Source organism: Mixophyes fleayi, chromosome 6, assembly GCF_038048845.1.
Source record: "Mixophyes fleayi isolate aMixFle1 chromosome 6, aMixFle1.hap1, whole genome shotgun sequence".
NCBI lineage: Eukaryota > Metazoa > Chordata > Amphibia > Anura > Limnodynastidae > Mixophyes > Mixophyes fleayi.
In genome coordinates, this window is record NC_134407.1 from 94,239,773 (window position 1) to 94,261,871 (window position 22,099).

At 39.1% G+C, this 22,099-nt stretch overlaps 1 protein-coding gene across 1 annotated transcript in view; it reads left to right on the top strand.

Moving 5' to 3' along the window:
• The first annotated feature begins 10,557 nt into the window (after window positions 1-10,557).
• Window positions 10,558-22,099, top strand: part of CDH23 (cadherin related 23) — a 1,005,178-nt gene continuing 993,636 nt past the window's right edge. Inside the window, exon 1 of the mRNA XM_075217048.1 lies at window positions 10,558-10,735. The gene's annotated coding sequence lies outside the window, so the exon portion shown is untranslated. The remainder of the gene's footprint in view (window positions 10,736-22,099) is intronic.

The following is a 22,099-nucleotide window of genomic DNA, read 5'->3' on the forward strand; positions in this document are numbered from 1 at the left end:
ACCAGGTGCTGGCCAGCTTACAACCCTGGGTTGATTTAGATCGCTGCCGATAAATACTTTATTTCAGACTGCCGTCTGTAAACCACTGGAGACATCGGAATAGGTCTGATGCTGGTAGCTTGGAATCCACGGGCTAACGAAGAGAAGCTAAGTACCTGTTTAATATCTACTGGTGCTGTTTGCACCTAACGGTGTATTTGAAATCCGGACACCGATACAGGCTACCTACTCACTTGTCATTGATGGAGCCCTAAGAGGATTGGAATACCATTTACAAACATATATCTTATCAGTCTGTGGTATTGATACTTGCTAAACGGCAGTGAATTTGTTTCATATATGGTAAAAGTTATGTCCTCTCTTGTGAGAGTTGTGCCAGGAATAAAGTCCCCAGGAGTCGTCCTGCAGGCCAGTTGGTTCCATTGCCTATCCCTGCAAGACCCCGGACACACTTGTCAATGGACTTTATAGTCAACCTGCCACTTTCTGCAGGACATAACACCATATGGGTGGTGGTTGACCACTTCAGTAAAATGGCACACTTCATACCGTTACCCAGGCTCCCCTGGCTATCCTGTTCATCCAGCGCATATTCCGTCTCCACGGACTTCCTACTGATGTCGGGTCGGATCGTGGTTCTCAGTTTATAGCACAGTTCTGGAAATTCTTTTGTAACCTTCTTGGAATCATAGTCAGTCTTTCGTCTGCATACCACCCTCAGTCTAATGTTACATTTATGAATTCCACGACAACTGGTCCTCCTTGTTACCATGGGCAGAGTTTGCCTATAACAATTCATGTCATTCATCCACTCAAATTTCTCCATTCTGCTGTAATTTTGCTTTTCATCCTAGGTCCAATTCCTTGTATTCCCAACAAACCGCTGGTATTCCGGAGATTCGTTTTACAGCTGCTGATCTTAAAATCATCTGGAAAAAAGTGCAGTCCTCTTTAGGACGGGCCTCATTCTCTGCGAAAAAATTTTTGGATCGCCACCGTACCACCTGCTCCTTCAAAGTGGGCCAGAAAGTGTGGCTTTCTACGAGAAAAATTAGGCTCAGACATCCCTGCAGGAAATTGTGTCCTAAATTCATTGGTCCATTTCTCATTGTCAAGCAGATTAATTCTGTAGCATTTAGGTTGAAGATTTCTGGGTCATTGAGGATCCCCAACACATTCCATTGCTCCCTGCTTAATCCTGTGCTTTACCCAAGTCAATCCCAGTTTCCAAGTTCGCATGGACAGAATCGGAACAGACCTCAAAAATTTACTATTCAGAAGATTCTTGATTCTAAGAAGGTGCAGGGTCAGGTGCACTTCCTGGTACAATGGAAGAATCGAGGATTGGAAGAGCGGTCTTGGGTTCCGTGAAGACAGTTCCATGCTACCAAGCATCTAAAGGAGTTCTTCAAGAAATTTCCTAGGAAGCCTGGGTGTCGGGGTTCCTTGACCCCTCCTCAAGGGGGGGGGTACTGTCACGAACTGCGGCGGTACTCACAGCCACCGCGGCTTGCTTCCTGCTCCAGCTGGCGTCCCATCCGTCACCTTGACGACCGGGACGTCATTGTCATTTCCACTTCCTGCCTGGCCGTTGCCAAGGCAACAGTCGGACGCCTCCCGTGTAGCGCTGCGTCCCAAATAGGCAGCCTGTGGGCTAATTAATGAAGGGGGCTTGGTCCATGTATTAGTGACTACTGTGGGCGTTTTCAGAGCTAGGCTCTGATTGGTGGGCACCAGTATTTAAGGCAGTGAGGTCTGCAGCCTCACTGCCAGTTATAGCTTCTGTTGCCAGTTCTGCTGACCTGCTCTGCTCCTTGCTCCTGTCCTGAGGATATTCTGTTGGATTGCCTGTGTATGACCCCTTGCCTGGATTTGGACCCTGCCTGTGTTTCTTGTGACCCCAACCCCTGGCGTGTTTACCAACTTTACTGTTTGCTCTGTGACCCTTGACCTTGGCTTGTTTATTGGATTCGCTGTTTGCTGCCGGCCCTCGACCCTTGCCTGGACTTCACTCCACTTTCCTGGGTTCTCCCCAGCCGGTACGCACTTCACGACCCTCTGTTAGTCTGCGGCCAAGTCTGTCCCCACCACTAGGGGCTCCAGTGAACACCAGACTGGCAGAGCAGACTCCGGGTTGTGCTGTACCGGCTAGAGGGGTTCCTAACAATATGTGGCAAAATGGAATGTACAGTTTCAAGAATTTAAATAAATATCTGCATATACTGTATACTCTGGTTGTAACCAGGCTGCAATCCCTGGTATTATTGATCTTACAGGGAGATTGTATAGACATGTGTGGATTTATCCTCCTGGATGGCTCCCCCTCCTTGAGTGCTGTTCTTTGGGGGAATCTTCTGCTCCTCTGTCAGGCTGGTAGTGTAGTGCTGGCTTGGTACCCCAAGTGGATCCAAAGGGGGTCTCCCCCAGCAGCAATCTTAATCCCATTAAATTGCGGTGGAGAGGTCTAGTCATCTGTAAAAAAGGGGGCAGGACCAACCAATCAGAGAGAAGGAGGGGTGTGGCTATCCAAAATCACTCTCCACCCCGTAAAAAAAAGTCTGCCCCTGGCTGGGAAACCATTCATCATAGCCTGACGCCATACTTCCAGAGTTTCACTAACACTGAGATGTAGCAGCTGCACAGATAAAAGACTCCTCCATGCCAGTAATCAGCACTCAGTGTGGGGACGCCGCAAAGAAAATTAAGACACTGAATGAGAGACATTATGGACTCATGGATGGACTGAATGTCCTGGCATTGAGCAAACTCTCGACTTCAAATTTGTTGCTGCTGTTAATGTTTTTTGTACCAGTATGGGTTTCTAAAGCATCTCTGTTTCGTAAAAAAAAAAATGCAGTCCATGTTTGGTGTTCCATCTAGTTCCCCACTATGTGGAGTCTATGTTTGTATTAGTGGATGCAGTGGAGGTCTCTCCTGCCTTTTTTGCATCCATTAAAAAGCATCCACTCCATCTTCCTTTATACCAAAATAACAAAAAAAATGTGACTCTACTCAGCAACCACATTAAAGTGTATGAGCATACTGTATAGCAGATACACTGAATAATCTTTAAGATAGTTGCATAAACGCCATGATGAGGAGCTTTTAACAAAGTCATTTTACATCAAGAAGTATTGACAAGTTATGAACACCAATGGTTTTAAATGAAGATATTTATTATAGCTGTGTTTTAGAATTGTATGATCTAGGTTCACTCAATGTATAGTTGTACAGTGCACTTTTTGTTGACCATCTTTAGAAATTATGCAATTCTGCAATATATTTTCTTTCATTTTATATTATTTGTTTTAAACATTTTTTTTCATTAACATGTATCATTTAACTTTTAGCACTTTAACCTATGGACACTTAGAGCCTCATTTAGAGTTGGACATAAGTCCGTAAAATTTAGCACCTGTTTCCAGAAACAAAAATACCGTCCCCTGGCCCTCAATTTTAACCAAATGAACCTAAAATATTCATAAGCTGAGTTCCCCTTCAGCATTGTGCCCTGGCCATCGTCCCTATTGAACGGCCCTAGTTATGGAATTTTTGTTTTGTTTTGTTTAGGCGTACATTTGGGGCACAAAATAAGTCAAACTCTAAATCTTTACCATATATCATATGGTCTACCTGTCTGGGGTCATGAGTTCAATTCCCAACCATGACCTTATCTGTGTGGAGTTTGTATGTTCTCCCTGTGTTTGTGTGGGTTTCCTCCGGGTGCTCCGGTTTCCTCCCACACTCCAAAAACATACCGGTAGGTTAATTGGCTGCTATCAAAAAATTGACCCTAGTCTCTCCCTCGCTGTCTATCTCCCTCTCTTTCTGTGTGTTTGTCTGTGAGTGTGTGTCTATATTAGGGAATTTAGACTGTAAGCTCCAATGGGGCAGGGACTGATGTGAATGAGTTCTCTGTACAGCGCTGCGGAATTAGTGGTGCTATAGAAATAAATGATGATGATGATGGACGTAGCAGAAGATATGCTTTGAAAGTGGACTCAGTGAAGTCACTTATAACGTGTACATTTTTAATCTTGACACTATTTATTTTGTACTTTATGTGGTGTTTGGGAGCACTTTTGTATCTGAACAAAGCAGAAACGTTCTGCATTAAACTACCCTCTGAGATAGAGTAGAAGAAGGGGGTAGTAACTTGGCCGCAAATGTATAAAGTTGTGGGCACTGATCCCTGGAATGTTGTGCTACTTACCTATATCCTTAATAAATGATTACACTTTGATTGCAATTTTTTTAATACAAATATACACATTCATAGATTTCTATAGAATTTTTGAACACATTTCACAGGGGTCCATGTAAACACTGCTATTTCAAAATGTTCTGTCTGTCTCTGAAAATTCTTCCATTGAAATGAACTTAGTCAGTCATGCATATATAGAAAGGTCACTTAGGACTTGGGGCAGCAAGCTGTACTTTATATATATAAATATAAAAAAAAATCTTATGTATTCCTGCAAGCAAAAGAATACCAATGATTATTTAATTTATTTTACTTTAAATGCTTGTAGACTAAATGGAACAATAGATGGAACATGTTTTCTATCCTGTTCTACATCAATAAGGGCTGCGTGAAAATGGGGTGTATACAACAAAAGTGGCCTATGGGGAAAGAAATCATATATTTCAGGTACAAGACGGTTCCATGCTGGACAATATTTGCTACCAGCCCCAATGTTACATGCAGAACCTAAAAGGGTGGAAAAAAAGAAGGATTGGGGTAGCAATTAAGATTGCTTAAACTAGTGATGAGTTCATATCCAAAAGCCTCAAATCTAGCTCTAAATTTGCTAGACTGTAATAAAATTCTAGACATGCCTCTAGACAAATTCATTCAGATAAAACCAAATCAGTATACTAGCATTCATAGGACAATATTCTTTCTAATGGAATGATTACATAGCTAACTGTTTATCACTTCAACACATTGTGAGAACACACTTGCAGGGATAATAACAAAAGGTGCTAAGCTGAGATTAAGCCTTGTGTTCACTGTACAACACAAACAATGGAACTTTGCACATGGAAATGCGTTTTAGGTAGTAATAGTTTATCAAGTACATTATTTAAAGATCAAAAATAAAAGGGGGTTGCATAACTATATTGTTAAGAAAGTGAATTAATATACAATTTTACATGTATAGTGTGTTATGCAACCTTAGAAATATATAACCATTTTATTTAAAGGCTTCTTGGTGCATACATTTTATTTTATTTTTTTAAAGACACAATTCTGGTAAGAAGAGTAATACATGTTTTTGTTTTTCATGGATAATTCCACATTTATATTGACATTATTTAAGAGTAACCCCAAGCCCCTATCAGTTAACTGAATTATGGTGGTCTCTTGCCAAAGATTTTCTGTTCTGTGCTGTTGGAGGTCCGTGATTATAACAGCCACAGTCAACGAAGGGCCCAATACGTGGGAAAGAGTACAGTGCATCGTGCCTGTAAATTTGTGTGCATACATACAAAAACAGCTAATACTAAATATACATTGAAGTTAAATTTATAGGACTGCAAATTGTGTGTTACAATTGGGGTGTAAATTGAAAGAATGTTGCACATCTGCTTTAGGGGATTTTATATTTTGTTAAAACGTGTGTATATTTTATGTTTCGTTGATAACAAAAGTAATTCACACATAGGAAAAGAAATATTGAGCTACATAAAAACCACTAAAAATATAAATTAAGAACAAAATGGTTCTCTAATCAGACATGGAATTCTGTAAAAGTATTAAATTGTAAACATTTTATTTGACACATGATAATTGACACAAACTTGTTGCTTGCTTCATTTTGATTCTGCAGATGTGGTACATGAGTAGACACTCCAGCAAGACCTGTTATGAACCATATGGATCAATAATATTATCAACGGTAAACTTCATGAGCTTTAGATGTGAATGATCCCTTTGTAACATCTATAGTCTTGATCCCATAATAAACATTAAAGCACAGTTGGGATTTACTAGCCTGTGATTTTCACTGTTTTTTTTTTACTGCCATACATAGGATCTGGTTTGAAAAAATAAACCACCTTACGTTTGAAGCGACGATTCATATGCCATTGCATGTGATGACTTATAAAACCGAATGTGCCATTTAAAAAAATATATATATATTTTGTTTTAAAATAGGGGGAGCATGGATTACAACATTGTAGGGACTACATGTGGTTAGAGCAATCTGTCCTATTATAAACAGGTCTAAAATTAAGACTTTTTTTCATGTGGTTTAAAGTGCCATATTTCTTTTTAGACATTGCACAGTGTGCACACAGCACAACTATGAAACTGCATGAAAGATCACAGGTTGACAAGGTGCACATTGATAAATTACAACTCTATCTATTTATTGGAACCTTTAATATATTGCCTGGTTTCTATGGTGTCGTCCAGATTTTGACAGGGACAGCCTTAAACCAAGAAGGCCTATTTACCTAGACCAACAATTGATAAGATTAATGGGATTCTAGAAAATTTGTATTGCTTTTTTGCCCAAATAAAAATGTGTAACTTTTATGCTAATTGCCAGTGTTGATGCTAGTTTATCTTGGGGTATAATTTAATTCTTTGGGGGGTATTCAATTGTTAGCGAGTTTGTAATTTCGAGCGAGTTAAGTCTTTTTTTTTTTTTTTCTTATTTTCGAGCGTGGAAACTTCTCCCGCAATTCTAATCTTTTTTTTTTTTTACCGAAACGGTCTTATCGCGCTGCAACCGTTTGTCAATGTTAAAGTATAGGCTGGATGCAAACCCTCAGCGGAAAAAGCTATTCAATTGTTTTTTTTAACGCTGTGGGTGAAACAGGCAAATCTGCTGTTTCATCTCGCGCCTCCTTGGTCTGCTGAAAGAAAAAAAAAAAATTTAAGTTAAGAAAAATCTAAATTAAACTGAAAAAAATAGGTGTAAAAGTTCATTAAAATAACCTAAAAACTGAAAAGTACTATTTTTTTAAAAAAATAACAGTGTAATAATTAAAAAAAAATTCAAAGTTCCCCCCTTAAAAAAATCCATTAGTGGTGTATGTATTTAAACTTTATTTTTAGGGGGGGGGCGGGGGGGGGGTGGTTGTGCCTGACCTCAGTCAGCTCTCATCAAAATTGTGAAAAGTAGCATGTTATTTATTTATTTTTTAAAACCAAAAAGCGTTTGCTCCCCACTCTATACTTTAGTCTTAACCCTAGTGCTGGCAGGCTATTGCTGTGTTTGTTTAAATCTTTGAAAAATTTTGTGTAGGGTTTCCCCTATTTTCATTGAACCAGCACTAGACAAACCAGCCGGGGTGATAGGCACTATAGCAGGGAAGGGGGGAAACACAGTTTGGGTCCCACGGCCATAATGACTAAACACCCACAGACTGTTCAGCTCTGGCCTGAATTCCCTAGGGAGTGTGGTCCGCTGAAAAATGTAAGCGGGCCACCCCCCTATGGACACCCAGCCCAGTACCGATAGCACTAGGGCTCTTCCTACTACCCCTGGGCTGTGGGTAGTAGGGTAATAAATGGGGATTTTATATATTTTGTGGAACTACATGTCCCAGCCAGCCATGTTGGCCTAAATAGTGTGGGCATGCTGCTACTTGTCTAACTACAAGCACCAGCGTACCCATGGCACCCAGGGCATGTTTGCACTTGTAGAACCACAAGGGACAACATGCTCTTACACCCACGGCTGGCTGTGATCTGTAGTTCCACAAAGCAAAATGTTAAATAAAAGCACAACACCCTCATTCCAAACACAAATCTTTATTAAAAATAATAAAACCCCAAGAAATGCAGTAAACACCCTCATGTACACCATAGATTTTTATTAAAAACCAAAAAAAAAAATACTCACCATGGACGAAATCCTCAGTTTTCTAATGCTTTACCTACACACACTCATTTACGCAAAGTCCCAACAAATAAAAATGTCCATGCTTGGCCAGTGTTCACGAATTGTTTGTAAATGGCAAAAAATTTACCTGCTTGTAAAATCTTTAAATCTGCTGTCCAGGGGGGGGCATTGTTGCTTGCAGTGCTGGGGCCCTTCTTGATTGCAGTGTGGGGGCCCATTCTCCTTTGCATTGTTGAGGCCCTTCTTGATTGCAGTGTAGGGGCCCAATCTCCTTTGCAGTGCTGGGGCCCTTCTTCATTGCATTAATTCGCATTCATTTTTTATACTAAAATGACTGCCTTAACCACTCCTCATCTCAAACTCGCTAGGACCAATAATAGAGCGCGAAGCGATGGATGCAATGTTAACAATTGAATTGAGCGAGTTTTTTTTAAAAACGAGCGCTCGAACAGGAAAAAACGAGCACAGGTTTTTTGGTTTTTTTGAGCGCGGGATTTTCACCCGTCTTGCTAACAATTGAATATTCCCCTTTGAGTGCTTCCATGTCCAGTTAGTATTTAACATTTATCTCATAGAATACACTACAGTACCTTTAAGAAACTGTAACTTGTAAACGTTGAGCACTAAAGGGAAGAAGTAACACTAAGGGAATTATTTCAGCTAGCTTTAATTTTTGTAATGCCTTCAAGTATATTTAGAAGTTAACCCTTTGAGTTCCAATAATATGTGCTATGTTTTACTTTTTTTATTGTTTATTTATATATCATCAATCATATTATGTGTCTTACAGAAGATATGTAATCATTCACATCAGAGCATACTTTTACAATCTAAATTCCCAAGCACACATACAAAAAACAGACTAGGGTCCAGAAGCCAATTAACCTACCTGTATGTGTTTGGAGTGTGGGAGGAACCAACGCAAACACAGGGAGAATGCCCATAAATGTTGTTACATAGCAATTAAAAATAGTTCTACCTAAATTAAAGGCTGACATATATGAATGAGCAATATACATACAGCGCAGTTCATGGTTTTCAAAGTCAGGTGCTGTTGCTGTCTATGGATGGTTTGCATAGCACAGAAAAACTATGGCTAATCACAAGTCAACAGCAGCAATGGACATTTCATGTCATCAATGTGCTGATTCTGCAGGAGAAGTGACTTGTCTATTCTTATGCCTGCGTTTGTGAGGAAAGGGCTGCCTGTGACAAGGACAATGTCATGATGTGTAGAGGTGGCAAGCAGGAAATCACAGACTGAAGGGTTTTATAAGAAATAGTGTCCCTTATAGTTATTTGAGGCTTCTTTCAAACTATCGCAATAAGACAGTGGGGAAAGCTCACAATAAAAATCCAACTTGATTGTTTCCCGGTAGATTCATAATCATTAGAAATGATGAATTTAAAACATGGACAAATCAAAACCGTGAACTGCACCCCTATAAATATTGTTTTTATGCACTAAAATTACACGTTTTAATAAGAACTAAATGAGGAATTCAAAGGACAACACGGACCTTTGGATCTTCATGCCACAAAATGTATTTTAACAGCTTAGTTCTTAATGCTCTATGACTCATGAAATTGATTATTTTGCAATCATGAAAATGTTTTGATGATTTTCATACATTATTATACAGCTCTTTAAAACAAACAATGCACACTTTCAAATATGTTCATAATAAATGTAAACAGTTTTGTCAATAATAATAAAATGTATAACTGAACCTACGAATTTGAATACATTAACAATGAAATCATTATCGTGTTATCAAAAAAACTGTTAGTATTTAACACTGAAATATATGCAATATCCCTTTAAAGGCAATTGTAGTTACTTGAAGGTGTCAGCCATAACACAAGCACAGACATTAATTCTTCTCTCTGAATCGTTTTGTTTCCTTCCCCAGTTAATAGAGTAGGAAGGGGGCGCTTTAAGACTTCAAGGAGCCGTTTCACCTTACAGCAGCCTGCTACTGTGTAGCTAAGCATCTCCTGATCATTTTATTTCGGTAATAGACTCCTGAGAATAAGCGATCACAATGTGAGCCCAGTGATCAATGATGTGGGGGTCTGTGTTTTGTTGTGTTCATCCTGGGGATGACATACGCTGCTCAATGTAAAGCTGCACCTGGGTCTCTCTTTTTTCTTTCAGCTCATCACATCTGATCTATGAGGGATTTGTGGAGTCACCAAAGCAGCAACTAGCTTGACATCAGCTGAGGGCAGTTTAAGTCACTAAAATATTCATGACATGGCAATAGGAACTGCTTGCTCTTAAAGTGATCAGCTGCGTCTCTCGCTGGCTCTCTTTTATTAAGCGTTCTACTACGCGCAAGGCTGTGAGATGGTGAAGAATGAAGATCTGTATTGGATTTGTAATGAGAACGGGAAATAAAGAAAATGAAAAATATCTGACCCAAACGATCTGATAACTGGCATTTAAAACAAAGGAAAAAAAGGAGTTTAACAAAGTTGTCTGCTTCAGAGATCCTCTATCCAGAGACTGTGCCCGTGGATTCCAGCACCTGTTTGTTTTGAGGTGCACCCCGGTGTATGTTTCTTCTTGGGGCTTGATAGTTACACTGAAAATAGTCAAGGAAGAGTGAATGTGAATGTTTTTTTAGGGGTGGGAGGGAGATAAGGGGGGAGCTTGCAGCCGCGGCGGTGGGGGGGAGATCGCATCCTCTGGACTGAGGGGGCAATGAAGGATTCCTATAGCACTCCTAAAGTTGAGCTGTACTCTGTAAGGAATTAATAACGGACCGAGGGGAATAAAAGACAAGGATTTCCACCCTGGAGCATCCGAGACACAGCAAGTCAGTTCCTGTTTCCAATTACAACTGGCCCTCTGACATCTCTCTCCTAAGGTACAGTGACGTTTAATCCTAGAGTGTTATATCTCATCATCAGAAATATCACAGCTCATCTCATTACCTGTGCATATTGAAGGAATAACTTGTCCACTGCACCACTCCTCACTGTAATGTTACCTGTGCAGTTCTTGCGGTAGCTGGCACAGCCTCTTACTATTGTTTCCCTTAATACAGGTAAACTTGGTATTTTTTTATTTTCTTTTTGCACAAACTTTTGCACCCTGTACAGTGCACGTGTTCTGCATCTGTTGATTTGTATAGAATAATCCTTCGAAGATCTTCCTTACGTCTCAGACACTGAGAATCGAGAGCAGAAATGTGCTTTAGATACCTGCTCGTATTAGGAGTGTTCTTGCATAGGTTATCATTTTATAAATTTAAATAATTATCTAAAAGGTCATAGCCATTTTAGCAGAAGGTGATTCTCATTATAATATGCTAGTCAATTTCTTCCTGCACCTGATGGAAATTGGTAAATACTTGGTGCAGTCTAAGATTCAGTGGAAATCTGCTGTCATTTCCATACTTAATTTGTACATCTATGTTTTGCATAACGTGGTTACGACTATTATAAAATTATTTTCCTATGGAACATCACTGATTTTTATTCATTAAAAATGACACCTGAATTCTGAAATATGGATAATTTGCATTTGCTGGGTCTCTGTTCTATTAAAATAAACATGTATGTATGGGTCTATTATGCAGGTTTTTAGAGTGTAAACATTCTTGCCCATAATCATATCTGCCCGTAGGTGTGAAATTCATATGCTGGGTAAATTCTTGTCCAAAAGCTAAACACGTAAAGGGAACTCATTGTCATTCAGCTGATGCTATTGGAGCAGTCCCAGTGAATCATAGTGTAGTAACAGAATGCTTTGGATTCATATAGACTTCCCACACATGAACATTTGCCTCCGGAAAGTGGTATCATTTACATCACTGATTTGACAAATATTTAGGTAACCCCTTCATTGCCAGGATACCGTGTCACCAGACTTGTAACTTATTTACCAATAACCACACAAAACATTGTTTAGTATTGAGAGACGGCAATACTAGCATGACTCGCAATGTATTAATGGTGGCTCCTGTAGAAATGCCCTGTTAGAATAAGGCAGTTTCGAGCTCATTGAAATGGAGACTTCACAGCAGTTGAAAGTGGTCATAGGTTCATGTTCATCTTTGCAAACCTGTTTCATATGAAACCATTACTGAAACAATAGTTGTTTTCATATTGCGCATAAAAACGACCATGCACGTTGTGTAGTATTTGGTGCTATATTTAATTCTATTTAGAACCACGTCCAAGGATGGTATTTGATTTCTGGATAAGTGTTGCAAAAGCCGATCTTACTAATGCAAAACCGGCCAGTATCAGAAGTTCCAATACTGGTCACATGTACAACTGTTTTTAGTAGCCAGTCATGCAAACTTGAAGCCAAAAATGGTTAACGTTTTTGAAGTTTTTATGTGTGTGATAAAACGTGATGTACTAAGAGATGAGCATCAAGGAATATATATGTAGTCTGTAGTCACTATGGGATGGAAACCACAATGAAATGACAAATGTAACATTAAACGTACAAATTAGCTGTAAATCCCGAATGTATAAATATTTATAGCAAAGCATTACATTTTTCAAGCTATTAAGGTGTATTTCCAAATGAGGTTACTCTTATTTTTGGAAGATATACCACATACAATTTTTGATTTCTAATAATATATACTAACTCTACTACTAATTTCTTTTTGTTTGTTTTTTAAACCAAATTGCAAAGTTTAATTATTGTAATTTACACAAACTTTCATTGAGTCACACACACACCTCTAAGTGTTAGGACAAGTAGGAATCATCCTGCTTCTAATACCTGAAGCCAAACTTGATAGAAAAGGGAAATGGACAGTTTGCTCATAGATTTCTATTTAATTTTCCCTCAGTTTCATCAATGTAATGTGTCTGACATCATTGCAAATATGTGCAAAATAAGCTAAAAATCCTGGATGCATTCAGAGTATTATTGATATGTCCATGTCTATCTTTTCTATAGATATAGTGTATTCAGTACACAAGGGTGTGTTTATGAGATCGACCAGAGGTGATTCATGAAGCAGAAGTTTAAATTAGCAGTATTTACCTTGTTGTTATGCTTAGCATTATAATATTTGTATTTTAAAGTACATACAACTCATAGGCAAGCGATTTGTGATAATTTGTGGAAAGGATAAGAGGAGTACCATAATAGTCAATGTCTTTAGGCAGCAGAATGCATAGGCACAACCCTATAATACATGGGATAACCGCTTAACCACTTATCAATCCATGCAATAGTAAGGAACCTCAGCATTTCAGGTTACTTTAGTATATTTAAACTGGATATATCTGACTGAGAACAAAACACCATTAGTATCTAAATAAAACACCATTCCACACCCTTAGCTAAACTGTCTTCAGTCTGTTTTGTGGTCACAAAATTGCAACAATTTTGCCACTCATCCCTGCAAAACTTCGAGACCATATTTCTGCCAGGCAATGTAGTGTGCATATTCATATTCAGTGTATAATAAAAAAAATTCTCTCTATGGAAGAGTATCTATTGTAACCTGACCACAACAATTTTTACATAGTGTAACATGTAATCTGTGCTGGGTGTTAATTACTTTTCTTTTTTTTCCCTCCTCACAATATTTCACCTTCCACAACAGCCAGAATCCAAATGTTTCACCAAATGTAAAATGGGTACGTGCAAATGTAAAAGGTGTGGGTTACATCTTGTGGTTTTTGACAGTTTTCTGAAGAACAATTACCAGTCTGAGATTCACAGCTGTCAGACACATCCTGTAGATTTACATTAACCTCTTCACTACCAGAGCTGGGGCAGGCTCATCTGATTTAGCCTGCGACCTTTCACAGTTGAAAGTTTAAACAGGTGATGGGATATTTTATACTCCACCCCTCACACTTTATACTAAGTTTTGTGGATATTTTGCTATATTTTTTGTTTTGTTTCCTACCTGTTCTTGTTCCACCGTTTTCTTAGTACAGATATGGATGTATGGCATCCTAGTGCAGAACACAACCAGAGTCAAAGACCGTATCGCAATGAGCAGCGTATCGATACCAGGTTGGATGTGTCAGAAGATTTTTTTGTGAACAAGTAAAAACTCAAAAAGATGGCAATATACTTTTTAGGGTTATATGGGAATTATATTTTAACTGTAAATGAAACATGTTGGCTGTAATTCAGATTTCTTTTTATAAAACAAAGCCTACTCATTAATTATGATTCTGAGTTTATATTTAACAATAGTCTTTGGTGCGTCACAATACAAAAAGTTAATGTGCTATTGGTGTTGAGAAGTGTGACATGACACAAAATTATTAGGGACCATTTGTTACAATCTAGTAAGACCTATGTCAATCCCAATTGGCACCAGTAGACCAGAGGCGCGGAGTCTAATGAGTTCGCTGGTCTTCACCAAGAGCCGCCGCAAGGCAGGATGGGCTTTGCTGCTAGGAACTCGCAGGTCGCTGCTCCCTGGACTGCTTTAAGATGTGACAATAGGAAAAAAGAGAGGTATTCTGAGATGTAGTCAAGCAGGGATTGGTATAAGGAAGATCAGCAGTAGTCCACAAATAGGCAAGGTTTGGTACACAGGTGATCAGTAGCACTTGGACAGAAGCCTCACAGAGTTCATTACACAGAAGATCACCTGTACTTGGTCAGAAAGGGGCAAGGTTCGTTACAAAGGAGATCCACAGGAATAGATACACAAGAAGAAATACAGTTAGTCAGTAGCTCGGCAAACTAGCTGTACTGACATTGTGCAAATGTCAGTCCCAGTGTTATATAGGAGAAGTCATTTGAAAAGACAACCCAGACAGTGCGGTCATGTGACCCGCCACCTGGAAGTGCTGCGCGCGGCTTGGAGAGGACAGCGCTGAAGCGAGGATGAGGTATGTCTGTTACACCATTGGTCTAAGATGTTGGTTAAAAAAAAACCTGATCATTGATAAAACCAAAAAGCAGAAAGAGCACAAGTGATTAAACACGGTTTAAACTACATGGCACAACTCTGTAAGAAAGACAAGTTCTCTTTAAATGGTTACTTCTAAAGTTGTGTGCATAGGGCAGATGTTGTGTGTCCTCAACCATCTTCAGTCTCTACATGGTCTAGATTTGGCCTAATTATACCAATCAATATTTTAAATCAACAGACATGTGTGCACACACTTCATTGCACATCCTGATGCATCTTAATAAAGAACACAGCTTGATATATCCAATAGAAATGATTAATACAATGTGAGATAATGTTAATATGGCTGTTTTCAGTTAAGAAGCACATCTCCTATGTATTGTTAAAATAGTTGGAACACATGACTTTTTTTTTTTTTTTTATAACATATCCCCCACCATGTCAACTGACTAAAGATGAGACACTCCTGTGGTTTGAAGAAAAGTTTCACTCCACCCACCGCCTCCCAGGGCCTACACTACATGCAACGTGTTCTCTGGGCATAACAGCCTGGAAAACTATTACAATGGCAAAGATGTTGATTAAAGCTAATTGGACAGCTGCTGGGGTTTGTCCAGATAGTTTTACAGTGATTGATTCTTGTTACATTCCAAATTTACCAATTCCAGGCTGTTTTTGTCTAGAGAAAATGTGTCCAAACTCAAACTCAACTCAAACTCAAAGGCTACCAACAGTTCAAGTTTTCAGAATTTTTCTTTAATCATGCAAGGGTGAGTTAATCTATTTGGCTGGGTCAGTAATTATCCCACCTCTTTCTACAGACAGAAATTCTGAAAACACGACCTGTTGGTCACCCTTGAGAACTAAGTTTAGACACCTCTGGTATAGACAATTTATCCAGTGCAGGCATAGAGGGTTGAATATGAGATCCTTGTAGTTAAAGATAAGGTCTTTTAAGTAAAGACTAGTGGGCATCTTGGTATACTGTATGAACAGTGTTTATATACCTTAATAGACAATAACTCTGGGAAGTTAATAATGAAGTTAATACCAGGTAGCCATGGTGCTATAAAGCAGCAATACTTCTTAGGTTTTTATCATCTTTATATAGCAAGTTAAGTACCTTTTTAAGTAAGCATCATTTTTTTTAAGCTGCCCTGTTACAAATAATTATCTACTTTTCAAAATCACTCTGGAGGGGAATCCAGTATGGCTTCTAGTCACACACAGACTTAGATTCTTAGCACAACATGTGAAGGCAGAGGGGAAGGTGGAATGGGAGGATTTTAGAGCAGACAGAGCTCAAAGAGGTGTTCCAAATCCCCTCTGCTCATTACATCATGTTCTATGAGACTGAAGTTACCATGGAAGTCACATAACACAATCCAGATTTAGAACTCAATAACAGTCTTAAACAAATAAACCAACTATTATTTGTTCATGGGATTGCAGCATTAATGTGTTTTTTATTTTTGTATAGCTTCTAACTGCTACATAAAACTCTTCAATGCAACACTTTCCACCAACAGTGTTGGACTGAGGCAGTAAGGGGCTGCCTGGTTAACGTAATGGTAATGGCCCATGAAATAGTGTTTGTGCCATTTCAAAGGGGCATGGCCAGCCACCAGAGAAGGGGGAGGGCCAGAAATAGACACAGGACAGGAGTCAGAGAATCAGTCCCCACAGTAATTAATTGCTAAAATACCGAGCCATAACTAGACATTTTAGTGCCCTGAATTAAACAAATCTCTATATCTATTCCTAAAGCCTAACACGGCAATTCTGATTCCAAAATTATATTGTTGTTGTTCTGGGATGTTTCGGGCAACATTTAAAGACTAAACACAAGTGTTCTATAATTACACACACACAAACTGGGTCCAAAATTTTGGCAATCTCACCAGCGTCTGGACTATAGGGATGTATGCTAAATAATGGATTGTAATGGTTAATTTGTTTTACCAATTTTAAGAAAAGCGAATAATGCCCAAAAATATTTAAAAGCCTAATGCATGGTTATGAAAAATTATTACCCTTTCCCTTTACTGCCTACCTAGTTTAGATGTTAAAATAACACAAAAACATGCCCCACCCCACAGATCCTAAGGTCAGAAGTAAAAAGTAGGCTAAAAGGGATTTCTATTAAAAGATGTATCCTGACTGGAGCTCTCCTTGTTAAATTATCTTACAGGCAAAGTTTCTTAACTCTTTCTTCTCGGGGGTGGGGGGGGGGTGGAGTCTATTTAATAAGATATGGTGATAGGGCTGACGCTCCATCGCCGCTGAGTAATAGTCTGCTGCCTCTGCAATACTGGCCTGGAGCGGTAAGAGTTAGCTTATCACTTAGCCAGGTCAGTGTCACGAGAAGGTTGAGTGGATGGTTACTACTTGCTGAGATTGTCGCTACTGCACCTGGAGGCTAACTCACCCCATGTCTTCTCCAGGGACCCAGCAAAGAGGTTTGGTTTTTTCCACAAGGGGTGCCAGGTTGCGGTTCTCCAGGACAGCTCCCAGCAAAGTAGGAGAGGTGTGTGGATGGTCAAACAGTCAGATTAAGCCAAGCAGGTAAAGCAGTTCCAGAGGGAAGTCCAGAAGAGTGCTCAAGGTAGCCAGAGTTCAGATGCTGAGTATCCAATAAACCAAAGCGGAATTCAAGAGAATGGTCAGGGAAAAGTCTGGTCAGAAAGCCAATAACGAAATCTATCAGGAATGCTGAAACACTAACACTAAGACGGCAACGGGACACGCATGTGTGGTGCGGCCGGATGCGATGTCTGGTTGCCAAGCAACCCAACGCAAGATCGTCAGACACAGGCAACCATCCCTGCGCGGGAGAGAGGAAGCATGGATGGCGCCTGACAGCCAGCTAACTGGTTCACGTATGTGCAATGCAACTGGATAAAAAAAAGTTAATTAATTTTCTTCTGCCATGGCCATCTGGAAAGCTTGCCAGACTGACTGCTGCATGTTGTGTGAATTCAGTGAGTTATCTGGGTGTAAATTCACTGCGGAGGTAGTAAAGCTAGAATAATCCAGACCCTTGTAGACTGGCACCTGGGGCCAAATGTGGTCCATCCTACAAATACAAAATTAACGGTATGTGGGCTGACCAGGGGTCCCAGTATTTTGTAGCAGAGCCGGATTTAGAACTCATGGGGCCCTAGGCAAGATACTAGTTTGGGGCCCCCTCCCTGAAACAATCCATAGCACTATATTTTTGTAGCATACCATATACCCCTATAGTTAAGCAGAAGTGAAAGTATGTGCCGCCGCGACTCCTCCAAAGGAGGTGTGGCCATACCATTGGGGGCATAGTTTGCATCATTGGGGGCGTACCTAACATGTGAAAAGAGCAAGGCCACCCACCTACAGAAAAAGCACCCCTAAATAATTACTGAGCAGTCCTGCTTTTTAAGTAGTTGGGTCAAAACAACTTAATAAGTATTTAAGTCAGGGCAGAAATACTTATGTTGTTTGCAAAAATAATACGCATAAATACAAGTATGTGCTCTTGTCACTTTTGTCCCTCCATCATCACACTATGCCCCTTTATTGTCACTTTTGCCCCTTCACAATATCACATGTGCACCTTCATCATCACCTCTAAATGTCTCAGTGGGAGCAGAGAGGAGGAAAGACTACCGGGAGTCGCCATGCGATCATGTGACTGTTTTTTTTGTTTTTTTTTTTAATCTGTTTCCGGTCGCAATTTGTTTTATCATGTTGGCGGACAGAGGGGGATGCCTACCCCAGTCACTGCCGACCCTGGGAGGGCTCTCTGAGGACTGTTGGGCCCTAGGCAGTTGCCTAGGTTGTCTAGCGGTAAATCCGGCCCTGTTCTGTAGGTGTATATTATTTATATTTGTGCACAGTGTCAAGCAGGAATAAAAAATCTCATAACAGCTAGTGTTTAGGCAACTGCTATATTATGAACAATTAGTATGCTTTAGCATAGTGCCCCGTCCTCTTAATTTGGAGGGTGGCATCAAGTAGCTCCAACCCCTTCTTTTCATACCTTCGTCTTGCGTGTCCTGGAAAAGAGGTGAGAAGTAAATTATGTTAATCACCTCAATTTTTTTGTACTCTAACCTTCCACAAGGTTCCATTGAATCCGCCCCTTAAAGTCTTAAGTTGAGACCTAACTGGTGGCAGTTCAAGTTTTCACTGGGCATTGGATAGGACATTTAAATGCTATGGTTACACCACCACACATTAGTCCATTCATGCCACACCAAGCTTGGAGCATCACATTTATCTTTTAAAATATTTTATGCTCTCCATATACAGTAGATGAGAATCTTCGGAAGTAATGAGCAGGTGCTGCTCGTTTAGTTCCATGACTACATGAAATCAGCATTAGTTTACTTTAAAAACACACAAACTAAAGATCCTAAAGAGAGACCTATTTTAATTTAGAAATTGTAAAGAGCGTTGTCGGACAGCAAAAAGAACTTAAAACGATCAAAGGATACGTTGAAAAGGGTTTACCATGACATCATTTGTCTATGGTATAAGCAAAGATTTAAAACCTCCACTTCTGGAATGATTTGTCTCTACTTGATAGCAAAGGGTTCTACAATATCTGGCTGCCTCTGAAAAGCCGGCAAGTCCATTATGGCTCCTTTTTGCAATTTTTTCTTTATTTTACTGGTGTAAACTATGTGGTATGCCTATTAAAACAAACAATAGCCCTCACTTCAGGGCTTTTATTGGGATTTAAAGGTCTTTTAAAGCTTACTGCAATAGTATTGGGAAAGTGCTCCTAATCTAAACAATCTGATTTTTTTCTTTTTCTTCTGCACAAAGACTTCACGTGGAGTAATACATTGTACAAATCATTTTGTAGATTTGAATTATAAATCATTCTGCCATTTACTTCCATTCCTTCCACCTTCGCCACAATTCAACTTTTCCAACTTAGCAGCAACTGTAGGTAATACAACTCTTCAATAATGACTCTCGGCAACATTTGAATAAAAGATTCTCAGACTTTTCTTGGCAGTAGTGTCACAGCAGTGCTGAAATGGCTAAGAGAAAAAAAACAAACTCTGACATTAAGGCTGCTCACAAATGTGACATCAATTATATTCTCATTCTAAAATCTGTTCACTGAACGATGTGTGTGTGTATGTGTTTTATGTATAAAATTTTTATTTATTCATTTTTTATGTAGAGATGAGTGATTCGGATTCAGAGAAATCCGACAGATCCGAGACTTGGTGTTCCGAGCAGATATAAAACACAACTTTATTCTTTGCGCTAAAATCGGCTCTAAAAACGAGGCAAAACTTAATTTCCTGGAAAATATAGATTTAAAACGCTTATTATACAGGAAGTGCATCATTGCAATTCCAATTAATGCATTCTAAGCTAGAACTCATACGCCAGAAAGTGCATTTAATAATGGAGGTGCGGTATTGCACCTCCTTGGTACATGTCTAAGGTAGTCACGGGGAATTCACATGTACCAGTAATTTACTTAGGAATCGCTGAGTTTGGTTGTTGTAGTAAAAACCCGTTGTGTACTTACGGTTTTGGCACTTCCGGTGTATGTGTTCCAGGCTGGAATGCATACTGTTTGGCGTGTCTCACAGAGAATAGAAGGGAGCCATTGTCTCATATATTTTGCAATGCTATGCTGACTATCAGCTTTTGATGAATCATGAGATGCAGCTGAAAACAATCTGGGATTGCATAAGAAGTCAAATAACTAAATGTGTTTTTTTAGTCTGTTTTTCCATAAATTATTTAGAGAGATAAAAATATCTGAGTATAAAATCAACAAAACTGATAAAAAGCTACATAGAAAGCATGAAAGGCGTATGAAAAAAAGATATCATCTAACATGGTACCTTTAGAGTTTTCAGATAGACATTGACCATAACAGAATATTTGCAAAACATGTTGTTTTTTTTTTTTAATATCTGTCTTTTCTGTGGTTCAATGTGTTTGTCTTGACAAAGGTCCAAGTGTAGGACCAAAACTTCAACTTATAATGTAAGATATGGAACTGAGTTAAAGAAAATGAAAGCAGAAATGGTGATTGTCATGGATTTTTGCAGCTACTCTGCAACTAATTTTAGCCAGCCAACTCGCTGCCGACTTTGGCCAAAATTAGTGAAAATTTGGACAGTTGTGAAGAGATCATTAGAAAATAAACTGTAAATGAATGTTAATGCTATAAATAGTAATATAGGAGCAACAACAGCTCAAAGTCACATAATTGTACCTATTTTTCACAATTTTTTTAATTTAAATCCAGATCCAAAACCTTTCAGGAAATTTGGGCAAGCCAGTAACAAAAACAGAACACAAAGATGTTTGAGAACCAAACACATGCCCGCTCCTGCCCACCGACTTCTTTGTCAGAGTTTTGACTCTCTCTGTTTTGGAGTCTCTCTTTTAGGAAAAACATGGACACCCTTGTGGTTCATGCACAAAGAAATTCTTGTAGTAAAAAACAGTACTTTTATTGTTCCATAACTGTAAGCAGCATACACTTCTGTCAGGATCACACCAGGCAACCTAACACTGACTAGACATACTTTTCCTGTCTGGTCACCGGCCACTGTTGGGCATCAGTTGCAATGCATAGTAGCACAATACAGGTTTTTATACTAGAGACTCCTCCCACAGCCTTCGCTTGATGGACAGGTGACACTCCCATTTTGCTTTAAAAAAGGGAGACCTCTGCAGACTATATATTCTCTGTAATTGCTCTTCACTGCAAACAAACCTTGTTAGTTTGGCTGTTAGCTGTGGAAAAGACACTTTCAAGCCATTTCAAAAGCATGTTATATTATATATAAGTTATATTACACTTTATACTTTTACTTTGTCACCTACATCTTACACCTGTATACCTTAAACTAGGTGCACTGCTAAACCTGTGTATAACTCTGTATGCAGCCTTTAGATCCAATATTTGTGGATATTAGTATATATAAAACACAAGTCTATTCTTTGCAACAAAATCTGAAAATGAAACAAGACGTAATTTCCGGGGGGAAAAAAATTCCAAAACTCTCAAAAGCGGTTCGAATTACTTGAAATCCGCCATTGGGGGGGGGGGGATCTGAGTGCAACCGAGTCATGACTTGTGTTTCTCCTACCAAACTGTGATCCCAAATGATGCGAAACGTAATTTCCTGTAATTATTTTTGCAAAATGTGCCCGTGTGTATAATATATATATATATATATATATATATATATATATATATATATATATATATATATATATATATATCTAATATATAAATGCTTAGTGGCGTCTGTGTGTGTGTGGAAAATAAAAAACAAGTTGCAGCGCCACCTGCTGGGCAGAGTTATACACTGACCTACTAAATTCTTAGTGTGTGTGGGGAAAAAAAATTCA